Below are 19,319 nucleotides of genomic sequence, written 5' to 3'. Positions count from 1 at the left end.
GCTAAGGCCTGCTACCGCTTTCCTTAAATCCATTCTCCATTTCTTTTATTATTAAAGAGAAAAAAAAAACTATCAATGATACTAAATTGCAGCTATTTGAACCAGTGAAGCAAATAACTATTATAGACTAAGGCTCTCCGGTCACTTAAAATTAGTTTCTTTTTATATTTAATTGAGGTGTAGGGTTTGTTGTATATTTTAGAACCAAGTCTATGATATATGTATATATATGCATACATATTCATAAACATTGCTTCCCAGTCTGTAGTGTAACAGTATGCTTTTGTTTACTTTTTTTTTAAGAGGAGGACTATCTGCACTGCCCTGAATATTTTTCTGCCTCAGATTCTCAGCAGCTAAAACTTACAGGTGTGTGCATTGTGCCTGGTTATTCTTTTAATGAATTGAAGTTTTCAATTTTGATTTATCATACTTGTACATTTTTATGGTTATTGCATCATGCATCTTTTCTAAGAAGTGTTTGCTCATCACTAAAGTTACTGACATGTATCTTTGCACGCATGTGTGCACACATACAACTTGTCCCGTCTTCCTGTCTTCCAGAAGTTTCTTGCTTGTTTTTATGTCTATGATAAATCAAAACTAATTTCGTACATAGGGCAAGACAGAGACTTAAGGAAATAAATACTTTGGATATATTTTCAGGACTATTAAATTTTCCTTATTTTATTTAATCTGACAAATAATATAATCAAGAAGCTTTTGGTTTGTGCCTTTAAATCTTATCTCCTATCCATGACTCAGCACCGGAGGGTGGAAGAGGAATCAGGCTCAGAGTACTTTTGGTTTGTTTTGATTTTCTGGGACAGAATCTCACATTATATTCTAGACTCTCCTGGAATTCATGACCTAGCCTGACTGATCTCTAACTTGTGGAGATCCTCCTGCCTCAGCCTCCAAGAGCTGGAACTCTGAGAGTTACCAATTTTGACTCCAAGAATCTTTCAACCACCTTCCCCTAAAAGGTCCAGTGCCATGGAGACGGACAGGAGAGAATCCTCACGCCTCGTTCTGCAGCATCTAGGGCTTATGGCTAAACTGGGGAGATGTTAGCAAGTCCCTCTAGCAACCTCCAGAAAAGCAGTGGCAGAGGAGCAAGTTACCCAAGATAGAGAGAGCCCGGGTTCCCAGGGTTATTTCAGCATATTATTCCTCCAGGCCCTTCTTGTTATTTAGTTCTAAAGGGCTCCAAGGCTGCATTAAGGAGGATTTTTTTTTCCGGTGCTGTGTTGGTTTGAACATAGGCTCCTACATTTATTGGTCTTCAGTTGGTGAACTGGTTTGGAAGGATTGGATGTGTCACTGGGCTGGGCTTTGAAGTTTCAAAAGCCCAAACCCTTCCCAGTTAGCTCTTTCTTTCTGCCTTGTGCCTGTGTGTGACATATGAGCTCTCAGCTACTGCGTTAGCGCCAAGCCTGCCTGCCAGCTGCCATGCTACCCCCATGATAGTCACGGACTCTAACCCTCCGGAACTGTAAACCCCTATAAACTCTTTCTTCTGTAAGTTGCCTTGGTCGTGATGTCTCTTCATGGCAGTGGAAAAAGTAACCACGGCAAGTGCTATGGGTTGGACCCAGGTCCTTGCGTGGGTGAGGAAAGAATGTAGGATACTCCGCGAATCTGGGAATCACCCCTGCACAGAGACCTTGCCCATCTTCTCTGTGCCACTTTCCATGCAGCCCTTGGGTGCCTCTGGGAAGGGCGAGGCGGTTTCTCTCTCCACTGATAGTCTGTGTTTGCTACATACACAGGGTGGAGCAATGAGCGTCAGTGGCTTCTCTACCCTTTTCTGTGTGGCACTCTGACTGGAGGTGATCTTGCTACTCCCAGCTTCTTCTTACAAGGACTGTGACCAAAAATGACGAACTCATTATTTAAATCCCTGTTAAACTTTAAATTCACACAAGAATGTGGTGTGTGTGTGTGTGTGTGTGTGTGTGTGTGTGTGTGTGTGTCACATGTCCAGCTAAGGGAACAACTTGTGGGAGTCAGTTCTCCCTTTCCATAATATAAACCTTGGGTATTGCTTTAGTTAGGGATTTTATTGCTGTGAAGAGACACCATGACCACAGTAAATCTTATAAAGAGAACTTTTAATTGGGGTGGCTCGCTTACACTTTCGGGGGTTCAGTCAATTAGCATTATGACAGGGAGCATGGTGGTATGCAGGCAGATGTGCAGGTGGCTGCATCTTGTAAGCAGGCCACAGGAAGCCAGCTGAGACACTGAGAAACACTTAGGAAACCTCAAAGCACGTCCCCCACAGGGACACTTCCTCCAAGAAGGCCACACCCACTCCAACAAAGCCACACCTCGTAATAGTGCCACTCCCTATGAGATTATAGGGCCAATGACATTCAAACTACCACAGGGATCGAACTCAGGCTATTGGGTTTGGCAGCAATGGCCTTAATGCCCTGAGCCCTCTTACCAGCCCTGCCTCTCTGCTTTAAGAGTGTCTGCAGATACTGCTAAGGTCATGGAGAACAACATCTGTGATCACGATCACCACCCACCTCCATCAGTCTCAAAGCTATCTTCGCCACTGCACCGACACCTTGGCTCAAACTTCCAATTTTTTATTGACAGATCTGCCCACAGACACTCAGATGCTCCTGTGTGGCAGAACTGAACTCAGAGGCTCACACCTTCCTTTTTTCTTTAAGGCTCCTCCCTGGGCTCCCCTGGCCGTGCATTGTTTGAGTTCTCACCCTGTGTCTCTGGCTCTTCTGTTGCTTTTCTCCTTGCTTTCCTCTCCCACTCTAAGTGCAGTAGTTTTCTATGACCGTTCACTCTTCCTACCACGCACGGCACTCCATCGATTTCCATGGCTTGCCTGTTTAGGGCGAATCGGTCCTTGCACATCTCACGTGTGCATTGACCACCATGATGAGTTTCTGCTGGGCTGACTCACTGGCCATTTGACTCACTCAAATTCAACATGCCTCAAACACACATGTTGATTTTTTTTTCTACACATGCTAGAGAGAACAACACTCTCCAACTCCAACTCACAAAACATCTGTGTTCATCTCGTAAGACATCTCGGCTATCTGTGAACACATTGTGGTAGAAGCAAATGGAGGTGTCCACAGAAGGAATTAACACTGATAAGTAACTAGGTGGGCCTAGTGTATCCACAGCATCCTCACAATCATAAGAAGGAAGGGAGAGTCAGAGCGATGTGGTGTGAAGGTCAGGAGATGGGCCGTAGCAATGAGGCTAGCTCTACAGGGCAGAAAGACCGGAGACACAGACTGCTAACATCTCCAGTAGAACAAAGACCTTCCTACATCTTGACGTTAGCCTTGTAGGGTCTCTTGTAGACTTACGGCCTCCAGAATTACAGCATAATACATTTGTGTTGTTTTAATTCACTGGATTGCGGCGAATTCATTACGGCAGCAAAAGGAAACTAATATTCTGCATAAATCTTTTCTCCCAGAGACTTTCTTGGCTTCATAAGCAGCACCTTATCCAGCAATTTATCTAAACCAGAAACCTCAGGATTCTCTTTGACTTTTTCCTCTGAACTCTTTTCCTCACGCCAAATGCATCAGAAAAATAAGACATCTCCGCTCCTGTAGCCCCATGTCTTCCTAAGCTCAGTCCATCAGAGCCACACAGCTTGGAAAATGACTCTAGTCTCTGTGTCCCCATCAGGCAGAGTAAGTTTGCACAAGTCAAAATCCGATTGTCCCGTCCTCCAGATGAAAACCCACCATCGGGTTCTCACCAATCCCAACGCTGCCTGCAGATTGCTTACAGTTTTTAGCTTAACAGGGTGATCCAGTTCTATGCAAGGACTCAGTAGGTCCTGTACCATTTGGTCATTGGCACCCTTCAAACTGCTCTTAATGTCACTTGTCCTCTCCTGTCACCTCCAATCCCACTGACCTCCTTTTGACTTTTTAAAACACCAAGTTCTTCTTCACCTGGGTGACCCTATAGGGATCAGATTTGAAATTGGGTTGATTGTCGTGTCTTCAGTGAGATCCTCTCCGATCACTTCAAGAAACCATTTCTCCCCGTTTGCATCCTACGAGTTGAGGATGCTTTCTCCATTACTTATCTCAACTGCCAATGTCCCCACCCCTACCCACCCAGAGCTCAGGCTCCATTATCGTGATTTGGCTCTGGAATGGCCCTCAAGAGCTCAGTGTAAAAGGTTGGGTCCTTCGGGATGGGACCTGGTTGGAAGAAGCAGGCCACAAAGTGGCATGCTTTGGAAGGGTATATTCTGTCCCTTGTGTCTCTCCTCTGTCTCCCTTTGCTTCTCAGGGGCCTTGAGCTGAGCAGCTTTGCACCATCTTAGTCTTGCCTGAGGTCATGTGACCATGAAACCATGAGTCTTTGTTTTCCTCTGGTAATTTCTTATGGCAATAAAAGGCCAATTGACAAGACCAAAGTAAAGATTAGCTCTAGTTTTGATCACTAATGCATACCCCACCCTTAGGACTAGGCTTGAAACTTCATTGTCACTTAGTGTATTTGATGAGTTGACATTTTAAACAGAAGAACACTGAAAAGACAAGACCCTTGATCGCCCATATTCCTCCTGGTTTCCCTTAGCAGCAGATTGAGTCAGTGATATTTCCTTGGTGAAATAATAATAGACACCACGAATGAGCATAAACTGAGCAGGATGAGTAAGAGAGTCATAGCAATGGCTAGTTAAAACTGTATTTCAGATCAGCAATGGATTCTTACACAGTTTGAGGTATATTTATATTAAATGATTCATCATTAATCTGAAGCTCCGATCTACTGACTACCCTGTATCACGTGGTAAAAACAGCTTCTCCCTGATCCAAGTCAACAAGGCTAAAAGAAATCTATGGACAAAGCTAAGTGGAATTCCAAGATACTAATTTTCTTTCTGTCATCCCCACATCTCCCAGGGACTTTTCCTTTGGGATGTTTAATCTGGATGTTTACCAAATGTTTTAAGGCTGGAATATTTTCCACAATGCTTCTGTTAGGAACTGAATTGTGTCTCTCACTTGGCCAAATCACTTACTGAATCCCTCCCTCTCAGAACGTGACCATATTTGGAGACAGGATTGTAAGGGGGTAATTAAGGTAAAATGAGGTCACGCAAGTGCACAAGGTCTACTGTGAGTGGTTTTGCTTGCAAGAAAATGACCTTAGGACATAGGACACAGAAAACACACAGAGTGAGTAGTGACCATGTAAGGACACGCCAAAATGACAAGCACCCATGGGCCAAAGAGAAAGGTTATAAAAGAGACCAGACCACTGGTATCTCTTGGCTTGACCTTAAGACTCAAGAAATACGGAAAAATTAATTTCCAGTGTTTAAGCCATTCTGCCTGCAGTATTTTGTTACATTTCAAAGATCCTCAAAAATAAATAGAACTACATAACCTCATTAACCTACCCTCTGTGGCAGAAATTGCAGAAAAGAATAGAAGCAATTCCTGATTACTTCTAGCCCAGTCAGTCTTCAAAAGAAAACCATGACTGTTTTATATACATATAAAACTATATGGCACAGCTAATGATCAAAACTCAAGTCAATTTCTATATTCAAGAACTGAATTTATTAAAACATAAAAAGCACTCACTTTCTTATTTTTGAGCATTCCTGGAGAAGCAAAGAACCCTTCTACAATTCCAGGCTGTATTAATTTTATAATCTACAGAGTTCCCCAAGCTTTCTACTGCATAGCAAGGATAGGGGTGCAGCCCACATTTTGAACAATAATATGTTTGATCAGGTAAAAAAGTTTTATTGAATGTGTCTTAATAGTTTGGAAGAAAAATTGCAAAATGAATAACAATATCCACACTGTCTTCTTCTATGAGAAATGTTGGTAGGTTGTGAGGGGTTGGCCATAATATAAACAGTAGTTAATTTCTTTGTCAGCTAAATAAAATTTGTCTAAAGCTTACATAGGAAAGTAAACAGCTGATCCCTGGGACATTTGAACCAACATTAAACTTTCACAAGGAAATTTCTATCCCAGATGAATTTATCTTTTGCGTCACTGTTAATTTAGAAAGTATTTGGAAGTTGAAACTAGTAACTCAGTTTTGTTGGTGAGCTCTGACTTACGCATTCTTTGCAGTTCTCAAATAAATCACTGCTGGCAAAACCCCACCGCTTTAATTAACTTTGGGATTGAACTAGTTCCTAGCAAAACAGAAAAAAGCAAGATAAGGCCATTATCAAGCCCGAGAAAGGCAGAAGAAAACAGCTATGTGCTTGTGTTCAGTTTGCAGAGCAGGAAAAGACAATTAGTTCCGTTTCAAGAGAAGAGCAATGGGCAGAGCTACAAAACGGGACTCGTGTCAAGCTTTGCCCTCTGTCGCGTGTGGTTCAAGACCTGAGCCAAATGCTTGTCTTGCAATGCCAGGAGCCTAACTTGGTTGAGGGCAGAGCTCTTGTCCCAGCTGTTTTCAATGTTAATTGGGTGGCCAGCCATTTGCTCCTGATATGAGAAACAAACCTCCACAGAAGCTCAAACATGAAGAATTGCTTCACAGAGTGGAGGAGCAAAGGCCCTGTGAGAATACAGACTGGCTGTCTCCCTCTGAAAGAGGGCTACATGACTATTTACTCGTGGGCTGATGGCTCTGGTGGCAAAGTTTGAATCGGATACTGAATTTTTCCTGAGATGATTTGAAGCAAAAGCCAAAATAATTTCTGTTGAAGAGCTCTGAAATAAGAAAGCTTGCCATCAGCAGTAATCCTCCAGCTAAGAAAGGCGACAATTTCTCTGGAGAAGACAATTTACTTGGAATGACCTGACAGAAATGTTACCTAGCTGTGTGAAGATCTATACACCTGATTTTTTTTTAAAAGTAAAAAGGAAAAAAAAAGAAGAAAAACTTGACAATAGGATTTAAAACATGGTGACTGAACAGCTGCATTGAGAGCTATTGGTTTCTATTGCCAAATATTTCAGAAACTGCTCTGCTGTCTCATGGGATGAAATGTTCAAAGAACTACTTCAGATAACATTCTAAAGTTTTAGCAAGGCATAGACTTGAATGCAGAACTTCTTAAGGTCAGGCAACAAAACCAAAGCTGCCCAATTATTATTGGCTGATGTGCTTGCTCTTCTTGCTAGGTTTGGTTGATGACCAAAGGTGATGATTAATTCCATATACCCCATTTCTGCCCTCAATCTCCTGATGGAAGGAAACTATTAATGAATGGATATGTACCCTAAAGATTTAAAGTAGAGCTGGATGATTCTATTATCATCATGTTGGGGAGCTTGGGGCCTGCTGGCAGGTGCTGGAGCAGCAGCTGAGAGCTACATCCTGATCCATAGGCAGCAGGAGACAAGAGGCTTGGCATGGGCCTTTCAAACTTCAAAACCCACCCCTACTGACATACTTCCTCCAAGGCCACACCCTGTAACCCTTTCAAATGGTGCCATTCCCTGGTAACTAAGCATTCAACTATATGAGTCTATAGGGACCACTCTTATTAAAACCACCACACAGAGCAAGCTGCAGGTCCCTTTCACTTCAACCATAGAGGAAGAGTAGCCCTACCTTGGGCCCCTGCAAGGAACAGGTTGGAACAACTTGATGATGAGCCCGAATGGTTACCCTGAAGGATGGGCAAAAAAATAGCAACTTGGAATTGTGAGTTGGGATTATGTCTAAAACTATAGCAAATGAGCCAGTGTGTGAATTCTACTATATGGATCTTGTGGTTTACTTGATGTTTTTATTACTTCCTAATTCCTTTCTGTATTATAAAGATTGCGTTTGGTAGATAAGATTTTCAAGTGAGATTATAGTGTATGCATATTGGGTATTGTTTATATTTAACATATATCATTTGATTATTAGGTATTATTGCATTTATTAAACACATTCCAATACTCATGAAGAAAGATATTATAAGAGATAGGTAAGGGCTGGCTTATTTCTGTTACATAACTGTCAGGAAATATCTATTTGTCTCTATTATGTAAATGTCATTAGGAGGAAAGAGACAGCCATCTTCTTTGGGAAAAGTTTCACGTGGTAATGATTTTTCTATTTCTCTAAGTTCCTACTCATCTGTCACAAAGGATCTCAACCATTAACACTGAAATTAAAGAGGTTTTTGTGATTGATTCTCAGCGTGATTCAGTGTGACTCTCTACATATGCATATTGGACTATGATATATATGTGTTTTAAAAGAAGTGTTCGTTCCCACAGCTGCAGTGCTTCTTAGGTTCTGTTCCACAGTGAGGCTGCTCTCCTTAATCATGAAGGTTATTAAACCTATTAATGTCTCACAAGAGCTTTTCTAATGAACTCCTCGATTACTTGCTTCTCTTGTTTGTTATGAAGAACAGAGAACACAGCATTCCCTTGAACTAATTAAGCAAAGTTGGATTGATTATTGCTATTTCTAAAGCAACCATAAACATGTGCCAAAGTTTCCCAAATCTAAAATTTATGTATCTGGAAGTATTAGTAGTCGGATGTCACTTAATACCACATTTCGGAATATCCCAATACTGAATATGTATTTCTATTTTATATCATCTCACCCTAGAGTTTCCTGCATAATCAAAAGGGCAACCTGACCGGAGTGATTTACCATTTTAGAGAGACACAGTGTTTGCACTGATTACAACAGAACACCCTGGAACACTGGGCTTTGTGCAGCCTTCCTGGGACTTCCCTCCAGAACAAATCAAAGAAGGAGGGACCAGACTGATCGCTATGGTTTGAATATGAAGTGATTTCCCCAAAGCCTCAGGTATTGAAGACCCAGTCCCCAGTTGGTGGTGCAATTTGGGGAGGTGCTGGGAACTTTAGATGTAGGAGCCTAGAGGGGAGAAAGAGGTCGCAGGTGGGTGGGTTCTTAGGCTGTCCATGGTCCCTTTCTGTCTGTCCCTCTCTGCTTCCTCAAAGATGTGAACTGTCTACCTGCCCTCCAGTCTTGTACTGAAACCACTAGCTAAGAGAAATAATCCCTTCCCAAAGTTGTTTTTCTTGGGTGTTAGTCACAACGATGAAAAATTATATAATGGAAGAAAGGAAGTCCAAAAGAAAGTCTAAAGATGCAATTTCCAATGTGCTGAGAGCCAGAGCTGGTGGAGTTGAGGGGCCATTTCTAATTCATTTTTTATTTTTATTCAACTAAAACGTGCCTGCCACATCATGCATGTGGAGGCTGTTTGTGGACTATGAACAGTGTCTAAAGTACATACTACACTGTGCAGACTTCATGTGACACCTCTTGTAATGTGAGGGGGTTGGAAGGAGGGAGGCAGGCAGTGCCAATCTCTTGTGCAGGGTCTCATTTGCTCGAATTCTCTTATGGTTTACCACCTGTGGAAAGCATTATGCCCTTTCTGCCCTGGTATAAAATGCTACCAAGATTCTCCACGTGGTCCCCAAAGCGAATGCCGGTTTCCTACTAGGATGAGCAAACTCGGGCTTCATAAACCCATGATGGCAAGACAAGCCTGCAAGTCGAGGCAGGGCGATTCTGCTTCAGAGGTTGTTTTCTTTCCCAACCTGACTGAGCTCATTTAAGACTCAGAATTAGATTTACACAGGACTGCTTTTCGGGTTGAGTTGCTGGAGCATCATGGAGAACCTGGCTCAGTCCTAGATTCTGCACTGTAAACCTCAAAGCACAAGACTTGCCAAAATAGTCCCTTGCTCATAAGCTAGTGCTTTTCAAGAAAGCTCAAGAAGAGCAAGTGGATGCATTTCCACGGGGGTTTCTTTCTCTTTGAGCTTTTAAATCAAAGGGTCTTTCCTAGTATCCATAGTCACTGTCCTCGTCGTCCCACTCAGAAGTGCACTCCCTGCTGTGCAAAGCAGGACCTTAAAGATGATTCTTGTCCCACTTCCATCACGGCCATCACGGTTCCAGGGGTGAACACAGCCCCACAACTGAGAAGATATTCTCCAAACAACCCTTTGTACCCCAGATGAACAACAGGGGCCCTTGACACCAAGATGTGAGTTCAAATCTGGACCTGTAGTCAGCTGAGTAATACGGGCTATAAACCCATCCCAGCAGGTTTCTTGACCTCACTGAGCCTCCGTCTGCTCGCTTGTCAGGTGGGCATCTTACTGTCATCTCCAAACTGCTTTGGTAAAGGGTCTAGAAGATCGTTCTATATGGGTCTATCACACAGTGCTGGGGGCAAAGAGAGGCACCCAATCAACAAAGCACTTTTATAAACCCCCCAAAAACATCACGCCACAAAACCAAAGACATTAGACATAAACCACCAAAGGAAAACATTCCCAACACGCCAGAACATGTGTATCCAAGTAAGAGTTACTTCCGAAGGTTTCCATGGGGACCGTGTTTCAGTACCAAACATCTGCCGTGTGTGGGAACTCGGTCCTCGGTCCCGAAGCTCATCTGTTAGACCACGGCGGCGGGGACAAATCCTATAAGGGTGGATTTGATTTTGGAGAGCCACCAAATGCCGTTCAGCAGGAAATAAAATGAAAACACGGTCGACTTTTTGTTAGAAACATGGCTGTGTTTATAAAGCACCGACATTAATCTCTCTGTAGATGGCAGCATGATCCCTCTAAAATGCCAAGTGAATCACACTCCCCTTCTGTTGAAGGCTCCTTGGTCGCTCTCCACTATCAGAATCAAGTTCAAGTCCCTTCACACAGCACAAGCATCTTTTGTGACCCACCCTTTGCTCCCTCACGCTTGCCTCTCTCCTGGTGTGCAAAGGGGTTTGGTTGCCCCCAACCGCTGAGCACCCCAGTCCTTCCCACTCTCACCTGTGACTCCCCTTTTCTCTGGAGCGTTCCCGAGAATGGCCTTTCAGAATTGGGTAGCTGGCTGCCTGTCACTTGATAGTTACCATCTCTGAAACTCTATCATGAGAAAGCTCTCTGAATTAGATGCTCGGCCTACACGTGGTACGTAAATCTGTCCTAAACTCGTCAGACAGCACAGCAATCACACCTGCCCCTGCCTCTGTCCTCTTACAGCCTGAGATTCTGCGACGCATTGTACCATGTCTTGTGACATTTACAAGTACCCAGTATGCTGGCAAGGACAAGTTCTGAGCATACAGGAGGTGAGTTGTCACTGGTGTGGTTTAACTAAGAATGGCTCCCACAGGCTTATGTGTTTGAGCGCTTAGTCACCAGGGAGTAGCACTATTTGGAAGGATAAGGAGGTGTGGCCTTGTTGGGGAAAGTGTGTCACTGGGAGTGGGCTTTGAGGTTTTGACAGCCCATGCTAGGCTCAGGCTCACCCTCTCTGCCTGCAGATCAGGACGCGGTTCTTAGCTACTTCTCCGACACTATGCTTGCCATGCCTGCCGCCATGTTCCCTGCCATGATGACCATGGACTAAGCTTCTGAAACTGTAAGCCAGTCCCCAGTTAAATGCTTTTTTCTATAAGGATTGCCTTGGTCTTGGTCTCTTCACAGCAATAGAACAGTGACTAAGACCTTGATGATTATGTCCTGCAAGACTCAAGGATCCTACTGAAGTGTTTGAGAGATATGTAAATAATGGCAGGATTATTAGAAATGCAACACTTTCATTCCAACTTCTGTAAATTCTTGTATGTGTGTGTGTGCATGTATGTTTATGTGTGCAGTGCCTGTGGAGGCCAGAATTCAACCCTGGATGTCATTCCTCAGACACTCTCTACCTTGTATTTTTAGAACAGAGTCTCCCACTAGCCAGGGACTTGCCAGTTAGCCCAGACAATGAGCCCCAAGACCCACCATTCCCACCGTCTTAGCGCTGGGATTGAAAATTTACAATCGAGCTCTGTACGTGGTTCCTAGAAATCAAATTTAGGTTCTCCTGCTTCCGTGCAGATGCTTTAGTGACTGACCCATCTTCCAGCCTCCATCAATCCTTTTGTTGTTAAGGAATTACTTTATGGGTGGGGAGAAGGTGGGGAGGGGAGAGGAGGAACTGAGGTTGGTTTGCAAAATTAAACTTTTAAATAAAAAATTAAAAGAGAAATTACTTTACTAGGCTCTGATATAAAAGACAGTATCTGATAAATAAAGCAATAATGGGTTATAACCCAAAGTATAAAATAAGCATGAGAAATAAATAGATTTATGGAAAATCGGGAAGATGGCAAGGAGAACAAATAGTAAGTAATTCATATTGATAGTTCTCTGTTAAGGAAATGAAACTTACTCTGTACAGAGTTCCATCCGAAGAGAACAGTTAAGAAAGGAGAAACCAACCAGAGCAGCTCCAGGGCTGGGAAACCTTACATTCTCTATCCAGCCAGGCATCAAGGTCAAGAATAGTGTAAGTCATTCTGGCGGGACAGCAGCCTTAGCAAATCCCAGTGGAGACGCTGTACAGAACGCCTGGTGGTGGTGCTCCTAAACACTGCCACATGACCGCATGGACAAAGTTAAATGGACTGAGTAGGTTTTACAGCAGGCATGCATGTATACGTTCATGCGTGCGTGTGTGACATGAAGAAGTGATCATGAATTTGGGGGGCAAGAGAGGCATTTAAAGGGGAGACGGGGGGGCAAGAGTGGTGTGGATACAATGCTCATGTGTGAAGTTCTCAAAAAAAAACCCAAATTACTAACTCACCCATATGCAACAACAATACCAACAATACCAAGAAAACCCTCTGTGGAACAGATGGGAAGAGGAAGCTATGTAAAGTGTTGGTTATAGTCACGGAACGGTTAAGGAGTATGGCAAAGAATCTCGGCTAAGGATGTCATGGAAGAGCACTTCAAATGCAAGAAATGAATAAATAGAAAATTTGGCTCATTTAAAAACAAAATACAATGAAAAGTTAAAAAAAAGTTCTAAAAATAAAGTTTACTTAAAAGATAATATCTGGCTGAGTGTTGATATGGGTATCCTGGCCTCCACAACACCCAACTGAAAACATAGAAGCCCTCTCTAAAACGGAATCTAGAATCTGAGAATTTTTACCAATTATCAGATCGATGCAGTGATCCTGAGGAGAAAGGACGCCTGGCTTTCCAGTGTTTAAAGGCAGGAAAGAGCTGTTCTTCAAGCAGCCCCACGAGGGCGCTGTTCCTTCTCTGTTGCTTTCCCGGAGTCTAGGCAGCTGCGCTCATCAGAAAATTAATCCTTTCCCAGTCCCCTGCCTGCTGAGGAATTTGCTTTCCTCTTGGTGGAGTTCCCGAAAGTAGAGCCCCGAATAAGGCTGGGGCCAGGAGACGCTGTGAGTAACTTACTCTCAGTGCCCACGAGCACTGCCCCAGAGTGTGTGCTGAAGGGGGCTCTCGCTGTACTTCATGATTGTACTCTCTGCCTGTACTTTTCGTTGTTGTTGTTGTTGTTTTGGTTTTGGTGTTTTGAGACAGAGCGGTGTAACAGCTCTGGTTGTCCTGGCACTCACTCTGTAGATAAGGCTGACCTCAAACTCGGAGATCCACCAGCCTCTGCCTGTGGAGTGCTGGGATTAAAGCCATGCACCACCACCGCCCGTTGCCTGTACTTCTACTTGATTCCCTTGGCAACTACTTCCTGCACGCAGCCTGTGGGCTGTGTCTGGAAGAAGCTCTAGGAGAACCATGGTAAACCAGCTGCGTAGACTGATATGTATTTAGTGGCACCTGGTTGAGGGGAAAATGCCATTTCACTGCAGAAGGATCACACTGGATCTGCCCTCCTTGCTAGGTGTTTAGGAACTACGGTCGGTCACCAATTCACTCTCCTTTTCACGTGTATGGCCAAAGGGAACGCAGAGGTCACCAGTGGACTGGCAGAGGCCCCAGGACACATGAAAGGCTTGTGAGTTGGGCCACACTCTGTTTTGAAAACCTATGAGACGGCACCCTAATGGTCACCTCAGGCAGGAGCCATTACCTCGCCAGATCTCATGCTCAGTGTCCTGGCTAGTCTTGACACACAAACTAGAGGAATCTGAAAGAAGAGAACCTTAACTGAGAAAATGTCTCCCTAAGATCTGTATGTAAGGCATTTTCTTAATTAGTGATCGATGGGGAAGAACCCAGCCCATGGTAGGTGTTTCCAGTCCTGGGCTGGTGTTCTAGGTTCTATAAGAAGGCAGGTTGAGCAAGCCAGGGGAAGCAAGCTAGTAAGGAGCACCCTTCCAAGGTCTCTGCATCAGCTCCCGCCTCCAGGTTCCTGCCCTGTTTGAGTTCCTGTTCTGACTTCCTTCAGTGATGACCAGTGATATGGAAGTATAGGCCAAATAAAGATGTGTGCCGACTGAGCGCTCTGCCCAGGAGTGCTGAAGACAGGCTCAGTGGGAAGGGCAAGCGTAAGGGAAAGAAGAAAGCAGCATCCGGTCACATCCTAGCCATCCCAACAACAGTCACCCAACAACAACGGGAAGTTTTCCTTGGCATTTAGGAGATTCCTCACGGGGCTCTCATCTCTTCCCCCCCAGCTTCCAGAAGCCAGGCTGACTCCTCGATTCTTAAAGAAGGAGGGATCCATGGGACACGATACCCAGAAAGAGGTCTCCATTCCTAGTCCCCACGTCCTTCCCCACAAAACCAACTCTACTCATGGTACGCAGAACACAGAGGCAGTGCTGTGCCCGTCTGCGGGCACCAAGATTTCCACTAAGAACGACTCCTTTCCCTTTGCCATCAGTCTTAAAGAGGCGACATTTCCCCCAGGCTCTTGTTCTGGAAGAGCACACGGAGGGAGCACAAATGCGGTCACTTATTCAATCCGTTTTCACTGAGTACCAATTGCATAGAAAACGTTGTGTGTGTTGGGGGGATAGAGCATGGTCACATACTTCAGGGAACACATTTTCAGGCAGAGGCAAACACACAGGCATAATACTGGACAAAAGGACATTTACATACATCATACCGGACAAATGGACATTTAAATCAAGCTCCAAACCACGGACAGCTCTGAGAGGGGAGGCATAGTTGGAACAGAGAAAAATGAAGGTGGGGGACTTTAGGGATCAAATGGCAGACAAGCAGGTGGCTGATCTGCAGACTATGAGGCACTCAAGTGTCTGAGTGGCATGCGATTCTCTGAGAAGAGAAATGAGAGCCGAGGGTAGGAGAGTAGTTTGGTATGAGATTTTTCAAGGGCCCCGGAGGCCAGGACATTTGTATTTTGATAGGTAATAGGGGAGTGATTTAAGGCCCAGGAGGGCGTGAGTGATATAATCCAAACTATGGCTCAGGAGGAACAAGAGGAAGGGATTGCAATTGCCCAGCCAAGGGGTAATGAAACCCTTACCTAGAATGGTTGCTGTGGAAATTGGGAAAGGGGAAATAGATGGGAGAGGCTTTGGGGAGGTACACTAAATGGCGCCTGGCTGCAGATTGCACACGCCTCTTCTTACTCTGCTTGACCCTCATTCCGCTCCTTGCTCTGATCGTAAAACTGTGTGAGGCCTCCCTTACCAACCAGACTTCTACTTCCTGCAAGTATTCTCACCGGCATCAGGTAAGGCTTCATTTGCAATAACTGTGAAGGGCACCCTAAAGAACAATTCTTGATGTTTCAGATGAGGACCTGATACTCCTCATCTACATTCCTATTGTAATTCTGCTTTCTGACCTTTAGCACAGTTTCCCCTTTGTTCTTAGGACCCCACTCTGGGAAATTAGGAACCCAAAGAAACACACAGCTTTTCCGGAGCTTTTGGCTACTTGTACAGAGTGGAAATCAAGATAACAAAAGTAAATCTGTTAAAATGACTCTGAAGTTCTTCCTTTGTTCCCTCACTCTGCTTTAAGAGCATCTGAGAGCTGTGCAGTATGAATATTACATATTTAGGGAAAAGGATTTTAACAATAGAAATTTTAAAACTCAATTATGAGAAATTCAAGAAAAGCAGTCACCAAAAATAATTGGATTGATAATTCAATTGTTAAACAAAATCTAGGTACTATATTAGTCATTTCATTTTTAAAGGCCAGAAAAGCAGGAGATAGTATGCAGTTTATGTTTCTCTCTTTCCCCTTTGGTGGATAGTGGCTGAAATGAGCCGAAGTTACCAGCATGTGACAATGGGAAGAGTTCCCCTTCCATGCCAAGTCTTTCTCGGGTTATTTCGCCATTGGATACGAGGTTGTTATTTCCAGGTCGTCCCTCTCTGCATGGTGGCACAGGTGGCAGGCACGGGGCATGCCTGGAAGGAGCGGGAGTGCTCTGAGACAACCGCACCTACAATGCAATGGTGCAAATACCAGGTGCAGTGGTGCTAGGGTGCAGTTCCGCCGTACCAGGTGCAGTGGGAGGGAAAAGAAAGGAAGGAGGGAGGGAGGAAGAAAGGAGGTAGGGAGAAAAAGGAAAGGAGGAAGAAAGGAAGGGAGGAAAGGTCAGTTCTTAAGTGCCCACACCACTTATAAGGATTGACTGGAAAAAAAAACCTACTTTCAGAGATAAGCATTTTATTTTATTTTTTCCCTTGGAGGAAAAGATGCTTAAAAGACAGAACAGCGCTGTGCTGTCCCCTGACCTCCAGGAGACAGACACTCCTGTGAGCTCCCTAGGCCCAGAACCACATGCGCTTCCTTCCTGGAAAGACAGGTTTCTAAGGTGGTGGTGTCTGCTCTGCGGCCGGGGGATGGCTGCCTTGCCTCTCTGTTGCTGCTAATGAAAAATAAGAGACAACGGAATAAAAGAACTAAACAGACTGCCTTCTTGGCAAAATATTCAAGTAGAATCAAGACCACAAGGAATAGGGTAGGGTCAACCAATCACAGTCACCAAGAAGGTTGGTTAAGGGTCAGAGGGACATAAAGGTGGCAATACCGGGATCTAACAGGGAGTGTTACCTTTGACTGGTAGGAAAGCAAGTCCAAAATAGAAAAACAATCAGCAACAGAAGTCAACTTCTTGGAAGGATGAGATTGTCATCATCTGAGTGGGGCAAGAAATGTTGGTAGCGTGGGTCACAGTTTGTGTGTAAGGACAGACGGTAACTGGGTGGCGCTAGCGTGAAGACTAGGGACTGGCCTTGAAGCTGGAGGGGGTTAGGAGACGATCGCTGCAGGCTCTCTTTTGAGGACACCTGGCCCTTCACACTTCAATCCAGTCAGTCATTCTAGCCTCTGAACAGGATGCAGACGCCCGCGCCCGCAGGGCATGAGGAGGTGCTGAAGAGTGAGAATGGCAGGGTGTGTGGATGTTTCCTCTCCGTTACAGCCACCGCAGCCTGAGGAGGTCTAGCTGGGACTAGATGTACGTAGGGAACGTTCTTGGCTGTGTTGGCGTGTTTGTTTTTTACATAGCTGCAGGCGCTAAAAACAATGGGTGAGGTGCCCAGAGGTAGAGTCTGCTGAGAGTTAAGGGAACTCCCTCAACACTTGCTGTTTCCTGTTCACGTCCTTTGTTCCTTCTCCCAACTGCATCTCGGTACTAAACATGCTATTGTGTATCTGAGCGCAGTGATTACTGTCGTTGGACAGGGTTGCTGACTACTCATTAAAGCCTTCATCTCATTTAATTCTCACAACTGGGTCCCAGCATGAAAACAGTTTGGCATATAGACCTTCCTGCTCTAGTAGTGAGCTTGTGTGTTAGTGCGTGGGCTGTGCATGCATGTTGCATGTGTGTGTGTGTGTGTGTGTGTGTGTGTGTGTGTACTTGTATGCACATGGAGGCCCAATGTTGGTGAATCTGGTGCTCATCAGTCAGCCAACTGGGCTAGTCAGCAGTGTTGCCTAAGGAAGGTGCTGCATACGCTTCTCAAGAGATAGAATTATAGGCAGCTGCCAAACTCACCCAGCTGTCCAGCTTTCATGTGGGTTCTGGGGTTCACACTCTGGCCCTTACACGTGCATGGCTAATGCATCCACTAGAACCATCTCCTTACACACCTCCCTCCCTCCTCTCTCTCCTTCTCTACTTCCCTCCCTCCCTCCCCCTCCTCCTTCCTTCCTTCCTTCCTTCCTTCCTTCCTTCCTTCCTCCCTCCCTCCCTCCCTTCCTCCCTCCTTCCCTTCCTCCCTTCCTCCCTTCCTTATTTTCTTCCTCTCTCCTTCCTTCCTTTTTCCTTCTCTTTCTCCCTCTCCCCCTTCCTTCCATCCTGCCCTTCCTTCTGCTTTTTCTGGGACATGATCTCACTATTTAACCCTAGATGATTTGGAATTTGCCATGTTGACCAGATGGACATCAATTTCACAGAACTCCTCCAGCCTCTGCCTCCTGAGTGTTGGGGTTAAAGACACAAGTCATCATGTCTAGTTTAGTGCTGACTCTTATACATTGGTTATATGTATATGGTTATATGTTTTCAGGTCTCCTATTGGTTACAGGTGCTGCCTTTGCTCCTCACTATCAACAGGTTTCCTAGCCATTCTTTCTTGGGAGAACTACTTCAAACCCCCCACTGCAATGTTTTCTGTCTATCATCTTTCCTTCTCCCCATCCCTCCACCTAAGAACTATCCCACAGATGTTTCCTTTATGCTAAGGATCCCGCCAGGCACAAAAAAAATAAATCATGAAACTCTGTGATTCCAGAATTCATGGTCTAAATGGGAAGAGGAAAGAGTGCAGATCAGTTATAATTCTATGTCTTTTAAATATGCAAGTCCCACAAATGTTCCCTGAGCTTTCTCTTTCTCAGGCACCTAGCTTGGTATTGAGAACGTCTTGAGAGTGCACATGAATTCTACTATACTGTTCCATCACAGATGTTTTATCTCCCCCATTTCCTAAATTTTTCTTAGAGAAAACCAAAATCTTTGGTACCATCTATAGAGAAGATGCTGGGGAAAAAAGGTCTTGTGTCAAAACAGGCCTTTGAGATTCACAGGAGAGGAGAACTGTTCTTTAGAATTTTGTGGGTCTGGGCTGACATGCAAGGGTCAGAATGTGATTCCTTCTAGGATGTGTGTATGCCCGAATGCACAGAAGGAGCAGATCTGGGCTACATGTCTTACCTGTGTGGTAAGAAAAGTTATGCATTTGCGGAAACACACACACACACACACACACACACTTCGCCCCCACCCCCCCCAGTCAAACACATATATTGAAGTTCTGACAATTAATTTCGCTTGTTTGCTGGAGACAGGGTCTGGCTATGTAGCCCAGACTGTCCTTCAACTCATCCTCTTCCCTCTGCCTCCCAAACATTCAGATTATAGCAGTGATAAATTATCTTGACATATCTATATTTAAGAACTCAAGTGTAAAAATCTATATCTAATGGTAGGGTATATATGGATGGGCTCCCGGGGATCCAAAAACTCCCTGATATTACAGTCGTTTCCAAGACAGGATCTCCACTTGTTACCCAACTGAACCCAAGACCATAAAATAATTAAGACCCAGTGAGGAGAGTCTTTAAGATAGAAAAATTAAGGCCCATAAACAGGACAACTTTTCGTTTCCGAGA

The 19,319-nt window shown here is 44.5% G+C and overlaps 1 protein-coding gene across 1 annotated transcript in view; it reads right to left on the bottom strand.

The window, feature by feature from the left end:
* Pde11a (phosphodiesterase 11A) overlaps nucleotides 1-19,319 on the bottom strand; it is a 309,344-nt gene that overhangs the window by 116,903 nt on the left and 173,122 nt on the right. The gene's annotated exons all lie outside the window — the stretch shown is intronic.

The sequence above is a fragment of the Arvicola amphibius genome, chromosome 7 (assembly GCF_903992535.2).
Source record: "Arvicola amphibius chromosome 7, mArvAmp1.2, whole genome shotgun sequence".
Taxonomy (NCBI): Eukaryota; Metazoa; Chordata; class Mammalia; order Rodentia; family Cricetidae; genus Arvicola; species Arvicola amphibius.
This window is presented reverse-complemented; position numbering and strand designations above follow the sequence as displayed.